This window comes from Corvus kubaryi, unplaced genomic scaffold (genome assembly GCF_017639235.1).
Source record: "Corvus kubaryi isolate FWS band 111438036 unplaced genomic scaffold, C.kubaryi_AGA036_p1.0 split1-131, whole genome shotgun sequence".
Taxonomy (NCBI): Eukaryota; Metazoa; Chordata; class Aves; order Passeriformes; family Corvidae; genus Corvus; species Corvus kubaryi.
In genome coordinates, this window is record NW_024582073.1 from 3,555,393 (window position 1) to 3,579,791 (window position 24,399).

Here is a 24,399-nt window from a genome sequence, read left to right on the forward strand (position 1 = left end):
TCAGTCACTGTTTCACTAAAGCACAAATCCGCATATCTGAAGTACTCCGTGCCCACACAGCATCCTGAGCTACTGGCCATTGCTTTCTTGTGTAGACCCTTTGGTAATAGTAACACTAGATTAACATGGTTAGAAGCTGTAAGCAACTTTTGCCAAAGGTTTCAGAGGCCCTCAAAGCCAGTCTTCCTTTGGTAGTTCATGCAACCACAGTTAATGCTAAACTTTAAGACTTTAAGATAGTCAACTATCTTGCAGTAAGAATATCTCAGAGTTACAACAAAGAAACAAAAACATGAGTACCAGTACCAGAAATGCTAATATAAATGGTTCAAGTTTAAAAAAAGAAAATTAACCAAATGGACATCATAGTTGAAAACTATTGGCTATTAATAACCATTTCTCTGTTGCTTTAGTTTGGCATCAAATTTTCTTTTTTTAAGTATAGTTATTGTTATTGATATGTACATTTCATATTACTAGCAAGATGAAGAAAGCTATATTTTTTTTATAGCTTTGATTTGATGCTAGTTTCCATGTATCTCCTTGGATCTTGTTTTGAGGTCACATACTCATCTTTTAAAAGTACACTCATGGGAATAATATTTGAGAATGTATGTATGATTTGCATTTGTGCCATTAAATATTTTAAAAGACAGACTATAAAAATTCCACTGAGACTAATGGTGAGAAAAACTAAGAAAGGAGATGAGTATAAAAAGGAGCAAAACAAGAAGTTTTTCCAAGGAAGCTTGAGCATTACATGGCTGCAGCAACTGCAAAGTTGCATGTAATTTAAGAGGGGTTGGAGTCTGTAAACCTGAAGGAGACCTCATTCTGCTTTGGTTAAGGAAATCTTTGCCAACCACTGTAACATGAATGGCAAAAGGGGAAAGATATGATCTGCTATTGTTTGTGGGTTTATTTATCTCTAAGCTTACAGGACACTTCTACAAACAACATTCCTGCATAAGGGATTTTAGCACTTATATCTAACCATGCACTATTTTACAAAAGCCTGTCTGTGTTGGCAATAGTGTGCAATGAAAAATGTGCCTGTGTTTACAAACTTCTCCTGAAAGCTACTTTTGTAATTTTAAGAAAACATTAGAAAAACTGCAGACTTGAAACTGAATCCATCCATAAAAGCCAAGTATTTGCTTTGCAGTGACAGGAAGACTTAAGGGATTGGGAACAGTATATAAAACCTTTTCTCTCAAGGTCAGCAGTTCAAACAGTGCAGTTAAGGCCTAAAACACACCACTGTCTGATTAATGCTCAGTGTCAATTCTAGTTGCACATAATCATGTGCCCATAAAGCTCAGAATATGGGAAAAGGCACATGGAGATGAATTGCTAAAGGTATTTGGGGACCCAAATCTTGAGGTAGAACCTTGGGTGATCGTAGAAAGGTGCTAATCTTCAGGCACTTTCATGACAGCTAAAACTTAGGACCTTTGAGTAGACACCATTCTACTCTTGCTGATACTAAATTCTTTTGCAAATCTGTTCCTTGTTAACATATTTTAAACTGTTTTTAATTGTGGCAATAGAGCATGACCTTCCCTCTTATCTCTAGATCGGCTGTCTTCAAACTGGAGCTGAGGTGAGAGGCAGTGCAGATGTGATATGCTTGCTCTGCAGCCGGATGCAGGTTCGAGGGCTTAAGGGCTTAAAGTTTAGCATCTTTGACCACCACTACCTCCATTGCAGTAAATTGCTTTAGTCATGATGGATGTACTGACACTGAAGATGTTTTTTGCAAACACGCCCAGTGGTTGCAGCATTCTTTGCTCCCTCAAGTCACAAGGGTTCAAATGGTGGATGAACAGCACCCTCTTTTCCTTTGCTTTCTCAGAAAGACTTCCTAAGGCCCGGAAATAGGAAGGACCTGAATTTAATTGTGAGAAGTTAATGATATTAGGTCTAATTGAAAAATACACAATAATCAAGATTTCCTGGTTTTGTGTTGATTGATAATCAATTCAGTACATCCACAACATGAAGTTTATGGTTATTAATGGTTTAGAGTAGTAGAAACATAAGTGGATTAACTATATGTGGATATGCCAACTAGACCCTTCTGTATGCTTTCCTGGGTTAAATAAATTTAGATTTTAAAATGGTCACTTCACTTGAGAATTGTATATGGAATAATCTTTGGAACTAAAGAGCAAACTGTAATGCTTGGGGTATAAAAGCAGCTCACATGTTTGTTCATATATATAAAGCAACAGAGCTGTTAACGAACAGTATTATACAAAACCAGAAGAGCGACAACTATTGAGAGAAAACCAACTACAGGAGACTATTTAGTTATTATGCACTGATTTTTAAATGGAAGAAAATGGCCGTTATCTTATACAGAATCAGTCAAATTTTTGTGTGTGCTCCATTTTATATTTTCGCCAAGCTGCTCATCTCATCAAGCTTAGGCAAAGACAGGAAAATCCTTGCTGGGGCATATTGAGAAGGTGCACAAATGCAGCAGAACTCTAATAAATTAATTTCAGTTCTTGTTCAACACAAAAAGGAAATACTTTATTCAGCACCAGCATAAAAAGGTGGGTTGAGGAATATAGTTTTGCAGTAAGTTCTCCCCTCTCACTTCCCAAATGCAATCACAGATGTGTGCTGTTGTAACCAATGATAATCAGCATTTTGTAAATGCAATTTTTAAAACAAGGCTCAGACAGCTCTTTTAAATGACGAATCAGTAAAGAAGCAGAAAGTCAACATTGTAGAGTGTGGCTCTAAATGGTTTGAGTAAAAATCCATGAAGCTTAAAAAAAAGTGAAACATCAACAAACTCCACTTACGAAACAAATTTTGGCTTGTTCTGTATGTTTCATTGTTCTTCCACCATTCTTTCCTTTTAGATTTTATTCCTAGAGATCATTCAATATAAATGGGAAGAAAACAGCTACAGATACAACTGTGACTGTTCATCTCTCTCCTGCAGGACAATGTAATTCCTCATGGTGGTCTGCTTAGAAGCTTTCCAGTTTCAAATAGTTGATGTTATCTCAAAGTCGTTCCTGCAAGGCCAAAGAATATAACAGTCAGGGCTATTCCTAATGCTCATTATTATTGCTACTACTTTAATCCAGATTTCTAGATCAAATACTGTGTGATTTGCAAAGGATGCTTAAGGACACAGCTAATGTCAGCATAACAGCTGCTGCCAGTGTCAATAAAATGAAAATTAATTTAAGAATAAGATTATCACAAGTCTGGCAGTAAATGTCAAAAGAAACATGGATAGAAGGTTACCTGGGGTGACATAGGTCTTTGGTACAGTGCCTTTTCCCCACAGGAAAGCTGTTAGTTTTCAAAGCATGGGTTTACATTTCCTGTACTGTTGCAATAAATTTTATTTCTTTATTTCAACAATTATAATTATAATAATGTGAGAAAGCAAAAAAATTACTTACTTGAATTCAGACTTTCCATCCATATTTGCTTTTTGAGTATTATGCATGTCCATGACATATGGAGGCTGACTCTCGTTCATTGCGATCAGAATTAAATTTTGTTTAACAACGCTAAGACTATGATTTTTAGGGCAAGTTAGAAAGTTGGGCTCTTCCAGGAGCTTCCATTTGTATCACCATGTAAGTTAATTTCACAGGAAACTTACAGAGCTTTGCTTGCTGGCTCATACTATGGTACCTGGAGAGGTAGTAGGAAAGCTTCACAAAAAAAACATAAGAGGTACCTGTTTTACTGAAATTGTTTCTTTGCAACTCTTTCTGTGCCATCTCTTCCATTCACATTGAATGATCCTTTTAAACTGAGTACTTAAAAATAATATGAGCTTGTTGTGAATAATAATATCAAATAGTGTAGATTTTTTTACTTTATTGCTGTTAGTATACCAGAATTTCCAGCCCTGTCACCAGTATGTCTTTTTGAAGTCTTATCTCTCTTTACCTCAATTTTGTCTTTTTTGAATTGTGATAATTTAAGATTCATTCTTTTTTACATATTTTTTTAAAATTTAGCTTTAAAGACTCTTACAGTGGTTTTATTATTTCTATTTTATAGAAGCTGGTTTCATAGGGTTCCTTTCTGAACTATTGCTACATAAGTTATCGGGTGTGGGCTTGTTAGGGTTGCACAGCAACTATAGCTTGGACAGGTCAACACAGAAAAAAAGCATAGAAAATAAAAGCACTAATAAAAACAATAGGAATGTGCAGGAAATCTTAATTTGACATGGCAATATGCATTTTGTTGTATTCTGATTTTGTAACAGGGCATTAAATTTACCTTCTTCTGAGATGCAGTCTGCAAATGTGTCAGTCAGAGGAAGATGACAGCTTCAAAAGTTGGTGATTTTCCAATTATTTAATTATTCCTTTGCAAAATATGATAAATAAATGCAGTTGTTTCTCACAGTTTGTTTTCCCATTATTTTGAAGGATAGTCATCTTGCAAATATTCTAGTGGAGAAATCCAACAACCAGGGAAGACATCTTCCCTCTAAAATCATGAGCATTAGAAATCCTGAAAGTGTGGAGAGTAATGAATGTTGTTTCATGGTTGTAGAAGTCCAAGGCTTCTGGTCTTCATTATGTCATTGAAGACCAACTCCCAGCTGCTTTAATCTAGACAGTAATAAAGCATTAATGGATATCAGTGGAACTACTGTGTTCTTAGAGTGTACTTAAATGCCTTGCTGAACTTGGGTGTTATAATAATTTGTAACTTTAGAGACTACAGAAGCTAGTTACTATAGAGGTATTATCATAGTAAAATTACTTTCAAGTCATATGGTTCTCTAACTATATTTCCTGTACAATTGAGATCTGCACTTATGCCAGAGTAGCTTCATCTTCATATACAGAGATAAATAATATAATCTTGGCATCTAGAAAATTATTTTCTTAGTCTTGTAAAGGACAATGGTAAATGCAAATATTGGAAATATGATAACCTCTTTTTAAAGATGATCTTTCAAACTGTGGAAATCTATTTTATCGAGTGTGAAATTTGGATTTGTTTTTGTTCCATTTCTGAATCTCTTGCAATTTTCAAACTTTATACAGGTTTTTAAAGATTCTCAAATTTTCTAAAGGTTTTAGAGAAGAGCAAGGATCTCTTTATCCAAACTCATAATGTGAATATGAACTACATCAAAAATTGATGAGAGATCTTAAACCACAACAGCTTTTTGAAAGGTTAACTCCAACCCAAAATTCAGAGCTACAGTTTGTAGTGTTAGTACAGTGGACAATTATTACTGAAATCCACAGTTGCTTCACCACAAGGAATTTGCTGCATTTGCACATTGCTATTAAATGGTCATGGTTTTGAAGGCATTGGGAAGAATCTGGCAAGAGATGCAAGTGAAGCAAAACAAATAGTATGATTTCTTTGGAAAAAAAATGAAACCTTCTTGGCTGTCATGAATATTTGTTTCTCTTTTCCATATTGAAAACTTGTTTTCTAAATTTACCATTTAATAATGAAAATGTGGTTCAAAAATATAAATGGACTGAAACAGTTGGATTTACATTTTTTAAATGATGTGTATTATCTATGGTAATTAGTAGAAAGTGGTGGTCATAAAGCACTCCTATTATTGTGGTTACATGACCACGAATTTTCTCTATTACTCTCACAAAAATATGTATCATAAATATTATCTCCATCTGGGAAGCTAAAGAATGCTTTCCCACCGGCTTCCTTTATGTTTGGACTGTAGTATGATGTATTTCAAACAATGTGAAAAATATTTAAAACAAGTTCAGAACAGGACGGGATGATTGCCAGGCCATTACAGTATAACCTTTATGCAAATTTCACTTTGGCACATTTTTGTGACAGTGTTCAGCAATAAATTTTCAAGGCTGACAGTGTTGTCTAGACTGCAAACCAAGAGACTGTGGCACATCAAGTTATGCTTGGAGCTGAGCTACCTAAAATGGTCATGAAAGTGTTTGTATTTATAAGCAGTTTGTAGTCACACACTACTGCTTCACCAAAATCATATACATGCTTCTAGGGACCAGTCTAGAGTTTCATGCAGTGTGTAATCAGAGATTTCTAATTTTGTCCAGCTCTGCAATACTGATTGGAAGAAAATTTCTAAAATGTTTTTCATTTTGTTTCTTGAAATGAAACTCCTTACTGGCCAATTATTTACTCTTTGCAGTCTATAAATTGTCAGTGTTAGGTCATGTCAAATGGACCAATGACCACTAGCTAAAATGACACCAGATTTTTAATTAACATCAAACTTTTGAGGGAAGTGGTCTTGGAAGGAATGAACAGTATGTAAAACCCTTAACAAACTGGAAGTGAAGTTAAGACATTTGAACAAAACACCCTGGATTACATGACATCACTGTCCACAGCGCAGTTAAAGAAAAAACTTTTTAAAAGGACTTTGCTTCCTAGAGCTGTTCCTCTGGCACTTTCACAAGCATAATGTTCATTTTGAATTGACCTTCAAGTGAAAACAGAGAGGTCCAAGAGGCACATTGAGATACAGCTTCCATCCAAAAATGGAACTTACAGCAGTTATCAGAAAAGTCAGTATTAGAGCATTGTTGCCTTTATTAAAGAGCCTTTGAAGCCATAGCTATGGCAGAGCAGCTTTTTGAGCACAACTGTCTACTACAGACATGACCTGTGCTAAAAGCAAAAGTTTTTTTTAGTGGTGCTGTGTCAAAGAAGGAGACAGAGAAGAACAGCCTACCATGGCCAGCTCTGGGAGCTGAGGCTTTACAACAATGAAGTCTTTGCCTATCAAGGAGTACTTGACCATAGAAGTTTGGTGGTGGGTTAGTCCGCAGGTATCTTACCAATTCCCATGTAATAGTTAAAAGCAAACAACACCCTTGTGAGGTGAACTGCAGCAAGGTGGGTGCCATCTGCAGTGTTTTTCATGGGGTTTTTCTGTGGTGTTTTATTTTGGTTGGTTGGGTTTTAGTTTTTGCTTCCCATCACAATGGTAGATACCATTGAAACACCTAAAAATGTGTTGCTCATGCTTATCTCCTTTTACTGCTCTGTCTCAAAGGTGACATAAGAGGTTTGTAAAGGCAAGGAGGTTTATGCCACAGATAATACACAGGGTTTATTGAATATGGCTAAACTAAGTGAAACAATACTTCTCGTGCTGCCAAAAACTATTCCAAGCTCCAGAGGATATGGCCAAAAATGGTTATGAATTCCAATTTAGAGATAAATTCTGCCTCCTTAGAAAAAAAATCTAGGCAGCAATACATGCGTGAGCATCTGTGCGCGCTGAGGTAAATGTGTGGCAAATGTATACCAGATCCTCACTGCTCTTCATAACTCTGTCACAGCTGATGTCTGAGGCTTTTACAACAATGCAATATAAGAACTTGGCTTATGCACACAACGCTAATGAGAATTTGGCTCACTGTAACATGAGGATGTCCTTCAATAATGTGTCATTTTACAGCAACAACTTCCATATCTTAAGTTTTGCACTGTCTTTGCAGTCTCGTCTTACCTAAGACTTAGAATAGCAAACGCGATATGTAGATTATTTATGTTAAACAGAAGTTTATTTATCCTCTTCTGTAAATTGCTTCCTTCCTAAACCTTTTTTTCACACAGCAGATCCAATTAAACAACGGTTTCTGTTTGAATATCCTGAATGTTTTGATAAAGTATTATCTCATATACCCATCCAAAAAATGCTGATTCTATTCTTGCATGGTATGTTTTAATCTCTTGGATGGTATCCTCAAACTTCTTTAGAAAAGATGGTTTGCATGTACTACTAATCATTGATATATGATTCATGGCTGTTTGATATGAAAGCATGAAACAATTCAGCAGTGCTAAAACTCATGGCTTAATAATTTTAGCTTCAAAATATTTTAAAAGCTGACACCTTTATTACATTGAAAATGAAAAAACATGGCCACAAGCCAAAATTTGGTAATCTAAATCAAACTACTTTCCTACATCCAGATTCCCTGAAAAACACTTTTCTTCTGATAAAAGCCAAACTGTATTTATCTAACACAGATTTAGAAGTGATTCTATGTGCATATGACACCTCAATACATCTACTGAATTTATTCCAGCATGTTAAACTCACCTCTTTACAAATACTCTCTACTACTTGGTAGATGATGACAAGATGATGTGGTAAATGAACACTGTACTGTTCAGGCTTTTTATAGGAAGCAAAATTGCCAGAGAGTAAATAAGAGAAGAGATAGTCTCTCAAGACCTATCTTTTTCCACTGTCTAAGAGGTGAAATAAGACTAGAAAATAAAGAGGTGAAAATCAGTATTTTCTATGTGAAGTGATAACTCAAATCTTAATTGCACAAAGATTTTTCAGCTCATGAAAATGACTCCTAGTTGACCACTCCGTTTCCAGTTCTTTCTCAATATTACTAGTATCAAAGATAATTTGGAGAAAACTTATTCTATATTAGTACCTTGATTAATATTCTTTTGGGTAAATCTTCTGCAGGATTTATAATTTATCACATTTCACAAACATGTTATTAAGCTTTTAGAAATGTTGTGTTTTAATTTTATTGTAGCTTCTTTTGCAAGATATGTTTTAAATCAATGGATTGTGCTTTTGCAGACTGAAGCCTATGAATAGTTATGACAGTGGGGAAACCGGCTTTAATCAGATTCAGAAGAAATACATATATTCCTGAATTTTACTCTCTTGGGAATAGTAACAGTATCCTTAGATTAGAATGTCCATAATTTTTTTTTTCTCTAGGTCATCCATACTGTCTGTCAGACACAAAAACATCCTTTTTCAGCCAGTGTCTTCTAGTTAGTCTTCTCTTAACACCCTGGTGTTAAGAACATTGATACCTCTACCCTTGCCTTTTCACAAATTTGTTGTTTGGGGTTTTTTTCTTACTTCATGTACTATGCTGAGTGCAATATTAAGAATTTTAGCCATTTGGAGCTTATGTGCACGTAAGGGAAAGGTTACTTGGTGATATGAGAATAAGGTGTATTTTATTCCTTGCAAGTATCATCATTTTGCAGGGTTTGATTTCAAGGTAGCAGACAAGCAGAGCTGTGCAGTCACATGAAGAGATTAGGAAGGGAATATGAAGTTTTTGGTGAAATGGGTGAGCGACTTGCATGACTCTGCTCCACTTTGGTATGAGGGGAGAGTGGTCCCAAACACTCCCAAATGCTAGTTCTGTAGTAGTGGTAGTGGTTCCTAGACCTCTTGTCCAGCATTCATTTCTACAGTTGCCTAAAATGCGTACTCAAACCTAACTATTACGTGTTTTTTTCACAGCTTCCTTAGTGGGTATAGTCTGCAGTGACTTTGTCCGTGATTCTGGTCTCCCTCTCTCAATCCTTTCCATTATGCTTAGTCCATGGAGGACAAGCTCTCCTGTGTCAACAGCATTGCCTCATGAAGCATAATAACGACAGCTTAAATGTCAGCACTGTTAGTCACCGATGATTGTCTTAGGGTTGAAATAGAAATTTCTTACTTTTTAGCCACTCTCTTCAGAGGGAATGTTTACCAGCAGCAACATATTATTGTGGCACTTTGATCTTTGTTTTGAAATGTCTTTTTGAGTGTAAAGAAAACTCATCTGTGCTGAGAATGACATTAGAAGCTATTTCTGGAGTTAGACCAGGATTCTGAAGGTGAAAGGACACTTCTCCAGCTCTCTCAACAAGTCCTTGGGAAAGTTAAAAATAAGTCTTGCTGAAAAAAATTGGCGCTTGTTATTTGAGAAAATTTCTTTATTCCAGGAACTGCCTCATGTAGCAGAAATTTATTTACCATCTGTGTAGACTTGAAAAATTTTCCATCTTACCAGATACACAACTGAAATAGCAACAGATTTTCCATCCCAATGGTTTCCAACAACCTCTGTTTTAAGGGAGTGTTGTAAAAACTTATGATATTTTTTTGCTCACCAAAGAGGGGTAGCTCAATTAATAGACCATCTGTCAAACTCTGAGTTTGGATTGTGACCTCTAATAATGTCACCTTACTGTTGCTAAAGCATGTCACTTTGGGGATGGTAAGGAGGAATTCACAGACCTAATAGCTAAAATATATTGGGTTTTTTAATTACAGTTCAATTTTTAATTAATACTACAGTACCAACTTAAATAAAAAAGTAGTCACTTGAGAAATTTATTCACTTTGACTACAGATGTACTTCCTTAATTTCACAGCTCTGCAACTACTGGGGGAGAAAAAAAAGTTTAAAAAAAACGGTCCCACCACCAAAAATATCCCCACTGATTCTTGAAGTAACTTTAGTCCTTTAAAATATGAAGCAACCTGTCTGTAAATCTGAATACCACTTCTGAGTATTCATATGAATACACAGGTCAGAAACCAATGCAAATAATTCCTGGGAGACAGAAAAAGAGAAAAGAGTTCAGGAACAGATGTCAGAGTACACAAGCTTAACTTTTGCTTGTTGTTTCTGCATTGATTTCTTTCTTTTATCTATTCTGTGAATACATTTTACTTTTGTTTTTATGCACATCAAGAATTCTCAAGAAGCATGGGGGCTGATTCTTATTTGATGCTTAGATGGATTTTTTGATCCGATTTAACAAAATAATATTTGTGTGATTAGCAATCTTGGTGTGCAAGGCAGTTGTCGAAAAGTTTCCTCTCAATTCAGAAGTCTGATTTGCTGAAAAAATGAAAAAACCCTATCTGCCATTCTTATTATAATTGGGCAGTTCTGCCTTATCTACTTTTACCTGCCACTGTGTTCAGGATATTTGACTGAAGGGGCTTGATCCTAAATAGGCCTATCAACGATGTTTTTGCTTTCATAATTCCAAGTCTTTGGAAATTCTAGCAAAATTTTATGATATGTGATATTTTTTTAACTAAAAGTCATACTGAGTCCTTTAATCTGGCAATTCAGATCTGTATTTTAGTTATTCTATTTTTGGATGTCTGTATAACTTTTCAATTTGTCTGCATATGATAAAGTAAGATGTTGTTTCAGCAAAATTGTATAATTGTGAAAATGAATGGGTATAAGTTTTAAGCCCTTCTACATTCTTTCTTGCTGCTGCTAAATCACCTACAATCCCAAAATGAGGAATTACAATTGATATTATCAGCCTTCAGCTGACTGTTATTCAACAATCCAAACTTTAAAATGTGAGTTGCAGTTCCCAGGGAACAGAAGGTTTTAGTTAGATTTGTGCTAGTTGGTTAAGGTAGGTATGCACTGCCATGTTTTAGTTTGGGCCAGGAGCATTCTTTTGAAGGGATTTTGCTGAGTGACATGATATAAAGCATGAGAGGTGAATGATATCAGATGGTGAGATTCAGTGTGTGCTCTCTGATTTGATAGACCTAATGCATTGCTTCACAAAGAAAAATTTTATTTCAGAATTATCAATAGTAAGGGAAAATTTTTCAGACATTAGGAAAAAAAATGGACCTTGGAGGGTAGCAGATTCATATCTGCGCAGTGCAAGAAGTATGAACTAAAAGACAAAGTCATAGGATTTTACATTCCCATCACTTGCAATGTGAAATTGTCCAACTCTGTCCTCCACCTCAAACAAACTGGTTGCAAGATACTAATTGTTATGACTTCGAGAACAACGACTACAAAAAAAATCTTCTGAAGACAGATTTTTAAAATAGTTCAGTGCATCACAGTTTCCTTTTGGGTGAATTTGATAAATATTCCCTGCTAGAAGAATATAGATTTCTATTTACACAATATAGATTTTGCCCTTAAACAAACTAGGAAGTCTCTTGAGATTTTTATAGGTTTTGCTTTATCTTTCTGAAGTACATCAGATCCAACGTAAAATAGTGCAGAATATTTTCCCCCTGTACTTGTGCTTTCTAGTTCTCTCACTAATTCCCAGTAGTCCTGTGGTAATGTGTTCATTCTGTTGGCCAGCTGTTCAGCTCTCCATGAATGCATCCTCCTGATGTGCATTTCCCAGCATTTTACAAGTCAGTGTCCTTTTCCACTTCAATATAAAACTGTTTTGAAAGCAAAGCTATGTACCACTGGGAATCTAGACAGGGAATCTTACGTAAACATAATCAAACTCAGTGAGGAGTGAAGAAATAGATATTACACACTATAAGCACTAAAATGGTTTTAATGTGTGTTTGAAATAGAAGTAGAGAGAAGATTGTCTTTTGTCCTAGGTTTTGGATTGTTTGGTTTTTGCTGGGGTTCTTTTTTGTCTCTGACACAATTCGCTTTGTTTTGCTCTTACTGCCTGTAGTAGAAAGAAACTCTGGTTCCCTTCTCTAGGCCCTTGGTAGTAGGACCCAATAGTAAAGCAAATATTATCCCCCACCACTGCCATTGATATTAACTTCAGTCTTTGTTAAGGACAGAGTTGTGAGCCTCAAAGGTAAAGTTTGTCTGTACAAGGGGAGTAGAAAATGTGCAAGCAGACTAAAAAAGAAAGAGCTGATTTGCTCCCTCTTGGAACACGTTCTTCACCAAAAATGGCTTGTGGGATTAGTAAAGACCAAGTGATGAGAGAGCTGAAAATAGGGATGGATTTCTTCCTGGTACTGTCCCTGATTCTTCAAGACAAAAGAGAAATTTAGCCACTAGAAATCACTGTACTCTCTGGTCATCCCAAGGCATTTGCGAGTGTGTTGTGTGGGGCTGTGTTAGTCAAAAATGCAAAGGAAATGTTTGTCTACAATGTATTTTAGGAATCATTATTTGGTTATTGTGAAGCCTAACATTTCATTCATTGATATACAGCGCTTGGATTCAATTTGAAATATAATTCCCTATGGACTGGGAAAAAACTGTTGTGCGTGGGACTCTGTAATAGTATAGTGTAGTTTATAGTGGGTATTTTGGATTTTGGCCATTTGTCTAATTTGGATTGCTCTTTCTTATTTAACATCAACTGAGATTTACACCCAGGCCACAGTTTCAGCAGGCAGAGAAAATGTGGACTGTGACTTAACCCAGTAATGTATGAGAAGGCTCTGTCTCAAGAGGAATCTATGGCATCTACTTGATAACACTGTTGTACATTCTCTGCTTGAGTGGTTCCCATTACTCCATGACAAATAGTAAGATTTGTCTTTTCTACCATGACCATAGCATAAAATTTTACCTTTCTCTGTGAGTCCCCATGTTGAATGCACATGTATTTTGTGGCAGAGTTTTTTTGATCCTTTTTGGCAGCATGTGGAACAGTTGTTTTGTGATTATATCACTTCACATGTTCTGTAGGGAAATAAGATAAGTACTCATTTGTTCTAGCTCATTCTGTCCTGTATAAATGATCTCCATCTGTGTATAATTTGTGTTTTAAAAGGCAGCATAAGAATTGCAAGAAGTAATCTTTGTAGAAGCTTGTTGTTAACAACAGTATATAATATTTATCACATAATCTCAAGTAAACACCCTGAATGGTTTTGATTTGTTCTTTAGGGACTATAACCAAAATTTAGCAGTCTGGGAGAAGAGTTCCTGATAACAACATCAGTGCAAACATGAATAAATAAAACCAGAGGAATTACATATTCTCAATCAAAAGCAGAGCTGGCGTTAGGACTTGGCAGTTCCTTGAATTCCAATATTCAATAAACTTTGAGAACATAGCATTCTGGCAAAATGATTATTTTATTATTATGCCTATTTTCAATAGTCAGTAGAATAATATTAAATATGTTACTTATAAAAGGAATATCTCCTTTGAAATAATATCATCTACAGAAACTATCAGAAAGACAGTAGAAAGATAGTTTGGAGGTGTTCTGGAGATCTTTTGTAAGCTTAAGCCTGTTGGCTGGCCTTTTGTAGCCTTAGGTCCTGAACCTGGGTCAGGGAAATCACAAGCACAAATACAGGCTGGGCAGAGAATGGATCAAGACCAGCCCTGAGGAGAAGGACTTGGGAGTGCTGGTGGATAAGAAGCTCAACATGAGCCAGCAATGTGTGCTTGCAACCCAGAAAGCAAACTGTGTCCTGGGCTGCACCAAAAGAAGTGTAACCAGCAGGTCAAGGAAGGAGATTCTCCCCCTCTACTCCACTCCACTCCCATGAGATGTCCACCTGGAGTACTGCATCCAGCTCTGAATGGAACATAAATACTCCCAGTACTCCCCAACAGAAGAAGGACATGGACCCACTGGAGCATGCCCAGAGGAAGCCAAGAATATTCTCAGAGGGCTGGAACACAAACTGAGAGAGCTGGGGTTGTTCAGCCTGGAGAACGCACTGTGGAGACCCTGTATCATCCTTCCAGTACTTGAAGGGGATGTGCAGGGAAGATGGAGAGAGACACTTTAAAAGAACATGTAGTGATAGCACAAGGGGAGTGGATTTAAATTGAAAGAGGGTAGGTTTAGTTTGGATATCAGGAAGAAATTCTTTGACATAAGGGTGATGAGGTACTGGAACAGGTTGCCCAGAGAGGCTGTGGACTCCTTATCCCTGGAGGTGTTCAAGGTCAGGTTGGATGTGGCTTTAAACAGCCTGTTCTAGTGGAAGCTATCCCTGCCCATGGTAAGGGAGTTGGAACGAGGTGATCCTTAAGGTCCCTTCCAAAACAAACCATTCTATTATTCTATGATATGATCTTTTAGGAGTGCTCTGATTACTTCCACTTTTGCCAGATATTTAAAGAGAGCTGTCTTAGCAATTGCTGGAGCCTTCCACATTTCCTTTCTTTCACAGAGAGTCAGAAAATATGCTTTCTAGGTAGTGATGCAGGTATTTCAGATAGGTTGTACCTAATGTCAAATGAACCACCTCATCCGGGACAGGATATGGCTACTCACCATAGCAGCACAAAAACTGCGTGTATTGGCGAGGAGGATACAGACAGAAAAATTACAAATGTGGAATGGGGCCCAGTTTTGTCTACTACAGTACCTTGACTTTTCCCGTCAACACAAGTCATACAGAAGAATCGTATTCTTTGTCACTTGGTGGATTCATTGGGTATGACAATTGCTCTACAATCTTTATATAAACAGTAAAAGGGTTTCATGGCTGTGACAATATATACTGATAAAAGGACACAGAATAATTTGTTAGGAATGATCTTAACATTTAATTTAAATTGACTGCTTCATGTGAGCCAGAGCTCCTACAATTAGGCAGTCTGTGCTAAAGGACACTGCAATGGAATTTACTAACCAGAAAGAGAACACTTGTTCCTTGAAAGAAAAACTCAAAAGATTTGTTAATTAGCTCTCAGAGGATTCCACTGGTTATTTTACAGCTGTGGAAAAAACAGTAGAGACCTATTTATTGACCTAGATATCTGATAAATCAGAAAGAGATCAGTGTCATGGAATCTTTTTGAACAGACCACCTGCTGACACTGGGAAAGATCCAGATGAGGTCAAAACCCTCAGCTTCCTGTCTCAGAGAGGAAAAGGAGAAAAAAATCTGATAAACATAAAGCTACCCAGAGTTGCTTTAGAAATCTCTAGAGATAAAGAGAGCAAGGGAAAACATAAAAAAACCAAAACTTCTCTTATTAAATGTAGCAAGAAAATGCATGCATTCAATAAATACATAGAAAAATGCCTTTTGATTTATGTTTTTCCCATTTAGATTACACTGTCAGAACTGAGCCTGAAACATGAAAACCAGCAATTAAACATCCCCAGCAGACAAAATCATTGCAAACAGTTATTATCCCACTAACCAGAGCATTAAATACACTTTCAGATGTTACCACTCCAGGGGTGGATCACAGAAACAGGGTTCAAAAAAGAGGGGTACTCAGCACTGCTGCTTAGGTCAAGTTCTGCTTTAGCCTTGGGAAAACACTTATTTTGCCTGTCATTTTCACATCCTTAAAATGGAGTTAATAGCCTTGTCATGTGTAATGTGAGTTTAGTTGTATTAAAGATGCACTAAAGTGTTTTAATAAGAACTTTGCAACTACCTAAGATACATAGGTGGAAGTTCCCCAGAAGCCTTAAAATCTTTTAGAGCTGCAATATTGCTCCTGCTTGTTGCACTTCCTTCTATTCTGTATTAAACCTCACTATTTGTTCCCAGTGAAGAAAAGTCTCCTGTTTTTACAGTAGCTGTGCTTTAAAATCAGATTTAGATGGAATTAAGCAGTTCCATGTAATATATCTTATAGATGTGCCCTTACTCATTTGCACATGCTTGCTCTCTCCCTGAGGTCTTCACACAGTAGCTTGAGGAAACTGGACTTTCCAATGCCATTTTCTGTTATTCTCTGTAAGCAACTGTTCCTTTCAGCTCTCTATTTGTCTCTCTTCTTTTCGGGAGTAATATAAATACTCAGCCTCTTTTGAAGTGTATCAATATGACAATTCAACTTAATTGCGCATTTAGAGATATTTATCTTCTTAAGCATAAACATCTGCAGAGCAACTGTGCCCTGGACACAAGAAAAATAAACTGTCAGAATGAAAAGGCTTCTCCTGTTTGCTCTGGGTGACACACGTAGCAGAAGGACGCAAATCAGATTGGTGAAATACTAATTTTGTTGCTAGCAAAACCTGGGTTATTTCATAGGGCCTCAAATTTTACCTACAGTCATCACGTTGATGACTGAGCCTGATAATAAAATCTATTATCTCATTTTTTAAACAAAGGAGAGCCAAATGGTATTTTGCTCATGTTAATAAACTCACTGACTTAGTGAAGCAGCCTTATTGTCATTTATGTCTCACATTGTTATGAGTCAGAGGGAGCAGGATTTAACTAAATTAGTGATGGAACTGCAGTTTATACTTTATTGGAAATTCTATAACAAATAGGCTTTTTTCTTTGCCCCCTATGCAGAATAATGTATTTGATAATAGTAACATTCATTTCAACATTAAGTTTCTGTACAGGAAGAAATACTTTTAGATTACAAATGTCCTATTGTTCAAATTGAACAATCACCAGTCCAGTACCACTCACCATAAGATGCTTTGAATGCACTTGAAGTCCACAGTGTTCTCAGTGCTGTTCTTCCTTGGGGAGGCCAGCTGGCAGTGACTAGAAATTCACTGCAGCTGGTCACTGAGCCAGGTCCTTTCTCCAGACATGTATTTCTGCTATGCGTTTTTGAGACTGTAATTTCACTCTTTTGGCCTCACTAGTGAATCAGTAGCCAGAGTTTTCATGCTTTTCCTTCTTGCCCTGAGCTGATTTTGTCATGGCGTGTCATGTGTTAAGTCAGTAAAAGTTGGCGAACACCACAGATAAATATCAAGCCAAATAACCTGATATTAAATACATATATATATATATATATATATATATATATATATAACAGTGTAGGGTTGATAATTCTTCAATTCTACTGGGAAAATGCAGTCATACCTCATGAGATAATGCTTGATTAAATTCATAAAAAAAAAATACTGCAGTGTACTTAAACACTCTCAAGCTGGTTATCTCAAGTTCTCTAATAGAAACATTTTGATTGTATGAGGACATAGGCTAATCTGTGCCAGCTGTTCTGTAGTTAACTATTCCAAAAGTCTCATTCTCCCTTCTCAAACATTTTTTTTTCTCTGCAGACATATTTCATGCAAAAGCTATGCTGACCTTTAAAGATGTTTTATGTTTTTGTCACAAAATATGGTGACAGTGCTTATTTCTTTTAATATTAGGAAACCTCACTTCTAAAAAGGTTTTTTAAAAGTGCAGCAAACATCTAGTTATTTCTAGCTTTGTGAAGGGTAAATAACCGTAACAGCTCTATGGTTGTTTATATAGGGGAATATAAGGGAAGTATTAAGACAGTAAATTTAGTGTTTCATCATACAGAAAAGAAGTGTTGTTTTTAAAGAAGTTAGTAAAGTTTCAATCAATAATGTATACATTTCTTTAATTCCTCACCACATTTACTGGAGATGATGGCTATTGTGTACCTTATGGACACACCTAGAAATAATAGGTATAGAAATAGTATTGCTTGGCTGACTTACTCGATTTTCAAAGATCCAACCAGTAGATATTCTTTTTCACAAAAATGTGCAGTGCTACTTTTGCCCTTTTAAGTACAGTGTATGAGATATATGTACATATATGTTTGAAAAAAAATCTGTTCAAGAAATATCCCATTACCAAAAATCACTTTGTTGCACTGGGAGTCTTCTACTATTCATATTTCTGAAGTGCAAATCATAGTAAAATTGGTCAGATTTTAATCCAGAAAAGCAAGGGATTGAGTCTAAAATTAAGAGGGGCATTTCAGCTTGTTATCGACAAAAAATTATTTTATCATAAAGGAAAATAAGGCTAAAAATCTATAACTGCTTCCATTCAGAGCAGATTTTTAAACAAATGTGTATACTCCATTCTATGGTGGCTTTATAACTTCTTTCGGGGACATGCTAGTGTTACTGCATCATGTCTTCTTTTCTGTATATGGAAGCAGACAGTGATATATCCAAGGCTCTCTATTGCATAGCTCCAAAGGGAATGAGTCACCTGGAAAAATTTATCTGAAATAAAAATGTGCAAACTTCATTTTTGTTTTGCTTTAAAAAGAGTTTAAAAATTAAAGTGGCATGTGCTTGTGCATGTTAAGAACCTGAAAAAGTTACAATGATCAGACATTTCCATGCAAATATCATTATAAATGCAAAATATTATCCAGGATTTGACATTCATGGATATATAAACATAAAATTTTGCTTAAAATATTTAATATTAAAAAAGCACTTTACTGCAATCCACCTAAGCTGGCGTATGCAGATATGCAGATGGGAAACTCTAAGGCATACAAACCGCTTCCTACCCCGTGGTAATTCTTCATTTTTCTTTGGTAATTCAGTTTACCAACATTCACTAAATCGGTTCTGCAAATAGCCATTGTATGCATCTAATCATGATGGTGTCTCCATTGTCAATACCTAGATTGCACCAATCTGAATTTAATTCACTAGATCATATTCAGAGACTAGTCTCACTGATTTCAGTAGCACTAATTGGGAAGGAATGGCAAGCAAATTATTTTAGTCTGTTAACTTGAAGGGTTGAACTACTGAAAATGCAATTCAAACAAAAGCTGAGGATTTGTGAAAACCTGATCAAGTTAACTGCTGGGCTTTTAAATCTCACTTCACAGTTACAGCAAAAAATTTGTTCATTATTATCTTCTGCATTTTCTTACACTTTAATCTTTTAAGATCAATTAGGGTATCATAATCTTGACTTAAATTATTAAGGGCCAGGAAGCATAGTCCTTAACACTACTGCTAAGCCCAGAATTACAATAGTTTCACCACTTTCACTTAGCACCAGTCTCTAAATGCATTGAATTTCTATAGTGCCATCATATTTATTTAATGGTAGCACCATATAGGCCCACTAATGATCCAAAACTATAATATTATTTGTCCTTGGAAGCTGTGTATTTGGATTTCAAAGAGCTGGTAGGGGTCTTCCCATGATGCTCATAAACAGTAGAGAAAATTTTTACATTCTTTGATTCCATCAATTCTAACAACTGTTATAATCTGTCCCATCCATTTGTAGCTACAGATTACAGTAACTTTTACCTTGTTTGCAACATAAGTAATACTGCAGAGACCTACGTTTTTCACAAAATATCCTGGTCACTGACCTAACTGATCATATGCCTTTCTACTGCTAATCACTGATTGTCCATTCAGTTTTCTTTCAGCTGAGGTTTAAATCAGACACTAACTTCAGAACACAAGAGATATGACCCACTCAGTAGGTCCATCTTGCACACTGGACCTGGCAAGAGTTTTTCTCCTGTGTCCATGTTTATACCCAGTCCAGCTGACTCGTCTATGGACAGTGCTGACCAACCTGTCCTTCTCACAGTCCCCATGTTTCCCTGAGTCCTGTGGTTGCTTTTGCAAACTGGCAGCTCTTCTCAGAACACCCCAATTTTTCTGCTTGAATCTTTCCGCCATTAAATCATGAATCATGAAATCATTACTAAACCACAAATGTCAGTAATACTCTCAATGACACAATACAGACTGTTCCAACAGCATATAACTCAAAGAGTCAAGGAGGCAAAGTCAAAAGAGGTTTAGAAACAAGATATTACTTCAGCACTCTTGAAAAACCATGCTCTCAAAATGCTGAGATTTTGATAGTAATATGCTTCATGAGGAATATTTATTTTGCAGAAACTCAGTTTTGTATTTCAAACTGAGGAACTGAAAGGAAACTTCATTGTGCAACTCTCCCTACATTTGGGATCTCTTCCTTAAAAAGGAGAACGCTGTTGTGGAATTCACTTGAGAAGATTGAATCAGAAAGGCACGATTTGTGATCATGGTCTATTAGTCTTAGGGCTTTTGCAATCTGTGTTAGTCCTAGCCCAACTGGCCCTTCAGTCAGATCATGTGGATCATTAAGGATTTGTTTTGTCAGGTGGGCTCATTTCAGTAGGGGGTGGTTAAGATTTTTTCCACTGGTCTAAAGCATGGATGAATTATATAATGGGCTGGCTAGAATTTCTGAAAATGCTTGAAAAAAATATGTACTCTTATTTATTTTCTTCTCTTGAGTTGAACTGTTGATATTGCTTTCATGCCATTAAGTAGTGGCAATCACACCATGCTGAGTTTCCCAAAGAGCTACAATTAAATCCAGATAAATGAGTTTCCCCTGCAACGTATCCAAGCTAACAGTCTTCCTGGATACCTACTCAAAATTGTGATGTTCACTATTTTTAAAATGTCCCTCACTATTTGATGTTCATATCTGAATAATTTAATGTTTCATTGATGACAGGAGACTTCAGGCAACTTGTGAAGAATAACAGAAAGCCCAAAATTACGAATTTCACATTTTTTTATCTTCCTGTCTTGAATGATACTTTCTATTAGGCCTTATAAAATCTTTTTTTATCCCAAAAACTGTTTTGGGATGGAATACAAGTTTGTTGAACATTAGTTAAAATATGTGATTTAATCCTGGCCCAGATATGTTTGTCTTTTTTATTCTATTGCCTCTTTGTGATAACTCTTGAATTCAAACCTCCTATTTGATTTGGTAAAGCTACTCTTGGAAATAACATTGACTTCTGAATCTTTTTTCACATCTTTTATTTATCCACGTAAGCAATGTTTGTATATATATACATGTGTATGTTTGTGTGTGTGTGTATCTCCTGCAGCACTGTGGGCATATTTACAATATAAATATGTCGGGTGTTGGTCAAAACTAGAACATATAGCCAACCTCACCTCCCATTCAAACTGTCCAGCTCCTAATCATAGTCTGCTGCATCCTTTGTGGACAGACACACTGACACAGACTGGCTGAAGCCAATTTGAGCAGCATGTCCTTCCTGAGCTGCAGGCACTTCTGCTGCTCTGTTCCTGGGAGACAGCAGCTGTGAAATGAAGCTGTCAGTCATCAGCTCCCCAAAACGGAGTAGAGATATGTAGGCACATAGAAGTGCTCCAGGCTGAGCTGGGAGGAAAGAACTCACCTCTCAGCTGAGGCCAGAGCAGGGCACAGCACTTTTCCTTCCTCCTGGTCCAGGCTGTCAGAGCTGAGCACTGTCAGAGCTGAGCACTAATGCCATTACCTGCTGCAGTCTGGCTGAAACTTTCAGAGACAAGAAGAAAAAGGAAAATGCTGTGGCCACAGCCAAGTCTCAGCTGGACTCAAGTCCAGCTAGGGCATCACTAATTAGCTTCTCCCTGGGGTAGGAGCTCAGGTTTCAGCTCAGGCTGTCATTTACTACTTAGTTACTCCTTATTACTCTCTTGATTGACAGTGTAAACACAACCTATGATTTTTAGATAAGGTTAAGAACTTAGGTATGATACACAATAATCTGTCACATCAATATTGCTTATGTGTTTTGTTTCCTTTATTATTTTTTCCTAATCTCAGTACACCCATGAGAGACATTTTCAGATTTTGTAGTAAGAAAACCTGAGTTTTTCTTCTAATACTGATGCATAAAATTTGGAGTAATATATTTTGGTTATTGTTGATAAAGTGAAAATCCTCACACAGTCCTTGTATATGTCACACAATACAGATCATGTCTGAGCTATGATATCAAAGAAAATAATAAGGTGATAACCCCATGTAATGCTATGGGTGCTGAATTTTCCCTTTAGTTGCAATAAATTATGGGTGCTTTTAAAAAGAATATACCATACTATTTGGTTTTGAAGGTATTTTTCTTATCTTCCAAAGAAGATTATTTACCACTTGATTCAGTATAACTCATTTGCTGGAGGGCCTGGCTTCAGGGTGTGACAGGCAAGTATACCCTGTGTGTGAAGGCTACCTACAAAAGCAGCAGTACCTATCCAAGAGCAGTATGAACGCTAAGTGGAACACAATAAAGAGGTAGATCACTGAGTAAAATGCTTAGCTGCATTCAGTAGTAATACTTTCTACCCAACCTGATTTTACCAGTAACTTTTGTAGATAATAATTAATTTCCATCCAGCAATGGAAAACTTAAAGACAACCCTAATAAGTGGTTGGAAGGGACTTCAGGAGGACTCTACTGAAGCAGGGCTAGATCTGAAATCATACCAGGTTTCTCAGAACTTTATCCAGCTGGGTCTTGAAAGCCTCCAAGGATGGAGCCTGTAGAAATTCTATGCAAGAAAAGTTTGGCTGTACCAGAATCGTTCCTGACAATCAATCATTCATCTCACCTGCTTGTTGCTACCTGCATGCCTCAGTCAGCTGCCAGTGCTTTTGACCTCACAAATGCTGGGAGGTGAAATGGCTTCAACTGACATTTATTTGCTATCACAACAGAAAAATACCCTGAGAATATTGTACTCTTCCATTCCTAGAGACGTGCTTTTTACATCAACTTCACCTACAGGGAAGACAGAGGATTTTTCTAGTTGCTCTTCAAGAGGAGAGTCCAAGAGAAACTCAAGAATTGATGTGAGAATGGCCAGAGATGGAAGAAACCCATCCCTGCCATTACATTGTAGAGGGGAAGGAATGAACCTGAGTATGGGGATGGAGGGTACACAATATTTCCAAGGAGAAGAAAAGTCTGCCATGCAGAACAAAAATCGGTAAAAATAAGAATTCATGAGTTCAAGCTAGAGAAAGATTGTGATTCCATGATAGAATTAAGTTTTTAGTACTAAGGAAGGTAACACTGGGATAACACCCATTTTGCTTGGGGCAGTTTTGGTGGTTTGTAAGAGTAGCTGGAGAACTATACATCAAGTATGATGGCCTTGTCATTGAGAGAGTGGCAGATGACATTACCTTCCAAGATCACTTCCAGTTGTATTTTTTATGATTCTATGACTTTTTATTGTTAGCTCATGAAGAGTATATCTAAAAGTGCAATATTTAATATTGTGTAATATTTCAAGCAATTAGTGTTAATGATTTCAGATTAAAATTGTCACTAGACTTGAGAAGCTGAACTTACAGCTGAAAAAAAGTGAATGTTAAAAACAATCATATAAAATGTATTCATTTAAATGTCTCTGGAAAAATTGGTTAAGTAGCAATTATGTGGTGCAACTTTGGGCCTCCTAAAGATTTAGGATAGAAATGCAAAAGGAAAATGACTAAAGTGAATGAAAGAAACATAAGCTGCACACTTTTAGGGGAGAATGAATTCAAGGATTCAGAAAGGTAGTTGCAGAAGAATGACGCTTTCAGACTAACTTTGTCTTTTGGTTCTGTGTTACGTGGGTTCTGTCCTTTGATGTGAATGGAGAATGAACCCTAAAGGCTAGTCTACAGGCCAGTGTATGTGTCTGAGCAAGCCTCAGTGCTGGGCTCTGTGCACAGATCAGTCCCCTTAAGTAACATTTAATAGCCAAAATAATTCCAGTGTGCATAAACATATTTCAAAGGCATACATGAAATAGCTGAATATATTATAAAGAAAAGCAGAATTCCTTGTCTGAACCACAGACTTCTCCAAAATTCCAGTCAACCACTTACCACATGGTCAGACACTTAGCTTTGATGGATTTCAGACAACAATATACAGAAGACAGATGCTATTAACGGGTGCCTGAGGTAAACAAGGGAGTTTTGATATTTTTTTACCAAATTTGGGCCATTATCAGCTCTTCAGAAGTCATCTCTGCAGAGATGGTGCACTAATTGTTGCAGAGTTTTAGAGAAAATTGCATGACTGTAGCATCTTTGTTACTTATTTCAGGAAATATCTTAGTTGTAAAATATGGTGTGTGACCTATAAAGGGTGATCCAGCTTCCTTTGATTCTGTATTTTCTCAAAACCTCTAATTGCCATTCATTACCATTTGCTAAGAATTCAAAGTGAAAGAAGATTTTTTTGAGCTATCTAGAATCTTTCTAAATGTGGCTGAAAAGGATTAATAATTTCCCTGATCAACATTTCCACTCCCAACATGTTTGATCCCAATCCCAGTTTGGGGGGCTTATTTTGCTTGTGACTAAGCTTTCATGTAGTTAAACTAAGAACTCTGATATGAACATCTAATTTTGTTACCCTTTTGTT

The 24,399-nt window shown here is 36.5% G+C and overlaps 1 protein-coding gene and 1 long non-coding RNA gene across 7 annotated transcripts in view; one reads left to right on the forward strand and one right to left on the reverse strand.

The window, feature by feature from the left end:
• Positions 1 to 24,399, forward strand: part of DLC1 (DLC1 Rho GTPase activating protein) — a 221,605-nt gene that overhangs the window by 18,673 nt on the left and 178,533 nt on the right. The gene's annotated exons all lie outside the window — the stretch shown is intronic.
• On the reverse strand, positions 2,820 to 21,545 carry LOC121676430. Its single transcript, XR_006020455.1, has 3 exons — positions 21,391 to 21,545; positions 4,270 to 4,607; positions 2,820 to 3,689 (listed from the first exon to the last, which is right to left on the reverse strand). It is a non-coding gene; the product is annotated as an uncharacterized LOC121676430 (long non-coding RNA).